The sequence below is a fragment of the Anguilla anguilla genome, chromosome 16, assembly GCF_013347855.1.
Source record: "Anguilla anguilla isolate fAngAng1 chromosome 16, fAngAng1.pri, whole genome shotgun sequence".
Taxonomy (NCBI): Eukaryota; Metazoa; Chordata; class Actinopteri; order Anguilliformes; family Anguillidae; genus Anguilla; species Anguilla anguilla.
This window is the reverse complement of record NC_049216.1, coordinates 10953678-10960036: the sequence shown is the minus strand read 5'-3', so window position 1 is coordinate 10960036 and position 6359 is coordinate 10953678.

Below are 6359 nucleotides of genomic sequence, written 5' to 3'. Positions count from 1 at the left end.
GTCTCTCAGTTTTCTCTCTCTGCCTCTGGGGGTTGTTTGGGTTTGTTTGTTTTTGGTTGGTTTTTTTTTTAAGTTCTGTAATTCCTGTTTTTGAAGAATATCCCAGTAAAGGGGGTTTTATAATCAGATCTCTATCTCATTGTCTTTGTGTCTTTACTTCTCATGTTCTCTGCCTCTCCTCTGCCTCTCTACTATTGTTCTTTGTCTCTCTCCTCTCTTATTCTCTTTGTGTCTCTCCTTCTCTTCCCCTCCCTGTCCTTCTTACAGTATGTTCTCCCTCTCTCTCACTCTCATCTCTCACTCTCCCAGTTGACATGGGTTAGAATGCAGGATCCCCTGCTGCTCTTTCCATTGAGCTGTACCTGGTGCTGAGGTGAGCGGTATGTGCATGCGTGGGTTTAACCTCCCCCCTCCCCTTCCTCCTCTTCCTCTCAGTACTGAGCCTTGTTTTTGAGAGACCGGTTTGCCCTCCAGCACACCGCAGCAGCCCCAGTCAGGGGAGCGCCCCACTTCGCCTGATGCGCTGCAGCCGCCCCGCCCGTTCCCAGGCTAACCTCCCCACAAATGAGGATCGTGGGGTGGATGGGAAGGCAGGAATCGTAGGGCCAAGCCCAAACGCGAACATCTGCTGCAACCGCGCGGCATCCCGCCTTTTTCCGCGGCCCCCAGGGGGCGCCCTTACACCGCTCTCCGAGCCTCGCTTCCGTGGGCAGTGGAGACCGTGGGAAATACGCGAGGGGAGACAGGGCGTGTGTCACCATCATCTGCCTCAGTCTCACTACCCACAATGCACCAGCAACCACACTACCGCTTTGCACAATTCAAACTGCAATGGTAAAATTTCAAGGGAGAACTTCACCTGTCCTAAAATGAGTATGCGTTCATGCTCGTTTATTTAAACATGTTGGGTGTGGACTGTATGATGTCATCGTCCACACCGCGAACGGTAGAGCCTGTCCCGCGGTTGCTGCTGTGGCACGAGGTGGCGCTGTGGAGCTAAGAGCTCGTAAAAGCCTAATGTTCCCCGAACTTCGGCGCTCACGAACACCAAGCAGCCGATTTGTTCCGGGATGTTAAAGTGTGTGCGCGAGGCTCCGAGTTCAATAAGAAACACCATCTGTCGCTAATGCCCTGTGTGCACACACTCCGCATGTAACTGCATGATTAAACCTGGGAGTCAGAACGGCATCAGCCCACAGCCGGGCGAACAACCCGGAAGGTTCTGGAATGAAACTTTCAAACCGACTCATAAGGGTTTGTGTGAGTGCCGAATAGCTGTTAGTCATGGTGCGAGTTCCCAAAACGGGGAGGGTGGCTACAGTCTGTCTGAAAGCGGTGGCTGGGCGTGGAGGGTGGAGGGTGGCGGGTTGAGGCCGACGCCCGATTTCTCCACCCTTCATCCCACCCAGTCTCCACTAACCAAAGGGTTAAAGTGAGGGCATGCAAGGCCGATGTAGAAATGATTGCTTCACATCTCTTTAAATGTCAAGGCCATGATGTCAAACAGTTGTCCGCGGTGACCTTATACACATGAGGAACTGAGAACGAGGGCTGTTGGGTGGCTTATCTCGTTCAGGCGTCGGTTTCCTGTGTTGTTAAGGTCAGGCTCGCGGCCCGGCACCAAATCCACAATTAGCCAGACGCGACTACGGCTGGCGGCCCTGCCGGGCAACACGTAACTGGCTGTAGCGTTGCCCAGAGAGGGAGGGATTCGGTTGGCGGGATTGTTGGGAGCATTCCCACGATTAATCCCGCCCAGTCCTCAACTCGATTGAGCTGCAGCGACAGGAAGTGCTCTCTCTGGTCTGCTTCTTCCTGAATTTACAGAGCATGTGCAGCTACAAGATAGGCCTGCAAATGCAAGTAGATATTCTAAATTGGGTGGAGAAACCAGTTTTAAAAATATGAGATCTGACTCATTTTATTAGTCTAAAGAACTACATAATGGTTTGTGATTCTGTTTCCTTTTGGCATCATAGTTGATCCTTCTCAGCCTTCAGAAATTCAATCATGATCAACTTCTACAGCTATCTTCAGTAACTCCCTCATCTCATGACAAACATCAGATTTAATAAATAATAAACATTAATAAACATGTATTTTATAGTATAATACACTTGTATAATGGCTTTCCACGACGGTCTAAGATACAGTCCTCTGAGTGCATCTGTAATCAGAAATTTGGTTCAAAATGTCATTTAAAATAATATCCAGACGAAAATAAGTGTCAGAGCAGCCCTCTGTGGCTTCTTAGAGTGCAGCAGTCAATACTGCTTTTAAAGTAAATGTATCCAGACGACTGAGATTCCATTTACAGACCTCTCCAAATACCAATACTGACTCAATTATAGGTTCTGTCCCGTCAGTCCTCTTAGACCCCTGGTCATCCGTTAGTTGGAAGAGTCATTCTGGCGTATAAACATATTTATGACTCTGGGATAAACATTTCGGAGTTTGGAAAAAACACTTTACACAATGATGGGGAAACGATCCGATTAAAACAACTGTCAGCTTGATGACATACGAAAAGACAATATCAACTGCGGTAACCCAGCTTTACATATGCAAGCATACGTGTACAGGGGATTCAGAGGCATTTCCATACTTACTGTAATTGCACTGGAGTAGCTCTGGGAACCCCTCTGTGGGAGGTCAGCCACGGGTGTGGGGGAGGGGCTGGGGTTATAGGTCAACCAATGCTCTATAGAGCTCCTCACCGGGGCCTTTGCTGGCTCGTCTTAACTACTGCTTGTATTTTTTGCATAGACTGCGTTGTTGCTGTTTTTGTTGGTGTTAGTGTTAATCAGATTAGCCTACAGGGTCCAAGCTGAACTATGCGGTTGTTCCCTGCACATGGAACGGTACTTCTCTCTAGGGCTTTCGACACACTTGTTCCTGGTTATAGTTATGCACTTTGTTGGACGTCGCTCTGGATAAAATGCCTGTAATGTAATGTAATGTCTTGACCATCTCATCAGAAAGATCCGTGCGCGGATAATGGGAGCATCGATTGTCCTCGCGCTCCGCCTCCGTTTACATCAAATAAAGGGGGGGGGGTGTACACCGCCCCCTGCAGTCGCTGATCGATGTCCGACTCCTCCTGCGGCTTCTCGAGCCTAAAGCACCACGACGCCCAGGCCTGCGCGTGCTGGACCTCCGCTCGATGCGGACTTCGCCGGAAGCCTTCCCCCTCCCCCCCAGAAGCACAAATGGACATCCCCCACTGCTCTTAGACCCGATCCGCACTTCCATATTCACTTACACTCCACCTCAGAGCTCGCTACAGGACTTTAACACCGGCGGCGCGGTCATTACGCTATCTTTCCAAGCGGCCACAGACCGCGCTCTGTGAGATCGCTGCCCAGCAGATGCTGCAGCCGGCTCATCTGCAGCGTTTATTTACCGCGCCGAACGCGGGTAATTAAGAGAACGGCTTCCCGGGGAACCAGACCCTCCCCGCAAACGCCCCGGCTGGCTGTGGCCGAGATCGAGCAGTCTCGCGTTTCGGCTTCCAAGCAGAGCCGGACTAATGATCCCTTACCAGGAGCATGTGTCGCCCCTCCCCCCCCCCCCCCCCCACACCCCCCAAGCTAAAATCCGCAGAGGCCGCCCGAGCAAAATTACACGGCCCGTTCTGAAACGGGCGATTCGCGCCTCTCGGCCAATTACGGGAAACGGGCGCCGCGTCACAGGACGAAATTACGCTGGGAGCCGGGGACGCCATTAGCATCGAACCGCGCTAGCTTTCTCCGCACTCTGAGCCCTCCCTCCCTCCCTCCCTCCCTCAGAACCGCAGTTATCGAGACGCCCGCTCGCTCTCGGAAGCGTGTCCCGCCATTAAATGTTTAATTTAAGCCAGCCCGTGCACCGCCCTAAACTTGTTTGTGGTGCCGGGCGGTTCGGGACTCCCGAAGGTACGCTTTATTTCGCCCCGGCGCTGATGGGACGGTCTCCGATCAGGTTTGGCGGGGTAATTTTCGGAGGCCCGCCGATACAGGAAAAGCGAGGCGAGGAGAAGCGACGCTCGGATCCGGAGCTCTGACTAAACCCGCCCACCCCCTCCCAGAAAGCGCCCACACGTCCCCCAGATCGTTATCCTCGTTTATTTGCTCTGCAGTTTCATCGGGAGGGGTCTTTCGAGGTAAGCGTGACATAATTAGGAGATTAAGGCACGGAGCTGTACGGAGACTGCAGCGCGGAACCTGAGATGCGGAATGATAAGAGAGACTGGGGTGTGGGGGGGGGGGGGGGAGTATCAGGCATACGGGAGATGATGACAGGCTCCTGGACCGCAGCCAAAATTCCCCAGTGATACAGTATCTAAATCCGTTTGTTTTACCGCCGCGGCTGGGGGGGGGGGAGGGCCGTTCTTTCGTTTGGATTTTTTCCTTCTAATTTCAGAAAGGAGAAAAAGAGGAGGGAGGAGAGCATGAGGAGCGCTTTCGGTTCACCAGAGGGACTCTGTTTCAGCGCACGTGCGCCTCGGCGTCTTCGCTTCCTGAACTCCCGCCGCGCCCATAACGTGAGAACCCGCCCCGCCCCGGCGGCAGGAACTCGGGTTCGTTCGTCTCCGCAGAGAGCGAACGACAGCCGCGCACACTCGCGCTGACGAAAAACGCTCAATTATTCACCGAGGCAGACAAAGCTTTCAGCGCAGCGAGCGGGTCGGGTGCGGCGTCTCCAATCTCTGCGCGGGTCGGTCGTCCCGCAAGGTGCGGATCTCCGCGTATTAAAAACAATAGGCTTAGAAGACGAGGGAGAGGGAGAGGGAGAGGGAGAGGGAGAGGGAGAGGGAGAGGGAGAGGGAGAGGGAGAGGGAGAGGGAGAGGGAGAGAGAGAGAGAGAGAGAGAGAGAGAGAGAGAGAGAGAGAGAGAGAGAGAGAGAGAGAGAGAGAGAGAGAGAGAGAGAGAGAGAGAGAGAGAGAGAGAGAGAGAGAGAGAGAGAGAGAGAGAGAGAGAGAGAGAGAGAGAGAGAGAGAGAGAGAGAGAGAGAGAGAGAGAGAGAGAGAGGAGAGGGAGAGGGAGAGGGAGAGGGAGAGGGAGAGCGAGAGGGAGAGGGAGAGGGAGAGGGAGAGGGAGAGGGAGAGGGAGAGGGAGAGGGAGAGGGAGAGGGAGAGGGAGAGGGAGAGGGAGAGGGAGAGGGAGAGGGAGAGGGAGAGGGAGAGGGAGAGGGAGAGGGAGAGGGAGAGGGAGAGGGAGAGGGAGAGGGAGAGGGAGAGGGAGAGGGAGAGGGAGAGGGAGAGCAAGCAAGCACAACCCGACCGAGTCTGCTCCATAGGAATGGGACCATGGCCAAAGTCGAACCTCGGGCAAACAGGGCGCCGCCCACCAACGCGTACAGAGTCACCGCGGCTTCGAACCGTTCGTTTAGTGACGCTCGACGCCAGGGGGGGGCGCAGATTCAGAATCTGTGGTCCTGAAAACCACGGGAAACGCGAAAGTTGACGAAGTTGACGCACCAAACATAGAAAACAACAAAGACAGATGGGCGTTGATGATTTTGGAGTCGCTTTAGTTTATCTAGAGCTGCAAAATAAGAAGAACGGGAAGATATGTTTGTCAGAAGAGGAGACTGATGTGTGTGATATACCAAATGCAGGCAATCGCCACCTTCACTTCAGTGTGCAAACTTCTCTGCTAGTTCAGCCAGCTGGGACGCGCACCCTGCGGTGGCCACAGTCAATGCGGAGTTTTAAGTTTTCTCCACAGACCTCATTTTACGCCATTCAGTTTGCCCGAACTAGCTGACGTCTGTTTCAGCCGCAAGCTCCCCCCAGCTTTACCGCGCGCCAGGCACGGGCCACCCCAGACCACAGCTGTCATCGAGTCGGTATGAACCATGAGACGCGACCCATTAATGGGACCGCGCTCCCATTATTTTCCAAGATAAACAGCCGGAAACTTTAGCCGTAATAACAAGAACGAATTTGTGTGGATAAGTAACGTTCGGTTCCAAAAACATGTAAGTGTCCCCAAAAAACTCCAACACAACCCTCAATGCAAATAAAATATGTGAAAACCCAACTTCTCCTTTAAGCTGCGATGCAGGCATCAGGCTGTGGGTACCCACTCTATAATTTCACAGCAGTGGGTAAAGGAGAGGAAATAGGAAACACAATCATTTTCGCTCCTGTTGATCTACACAGAGCCGGGACCTTTTTAAAATGTCTCTCGCCGCTCAAACTAAATTAGTTCCACCTCCGTGCTCTCTTCTGTATTTCTGTGACTTCGGCGGTAAGAAAAGCGGGGCCTCTAATTTCCTGCTTTCGCTCCGGCTCAACGCTCCTCCTGGAGGGTTTCATTTTCGATAAAGATTACCGACAGGCTCGATGCGAACCGCATCTGAATATATCCTTCGG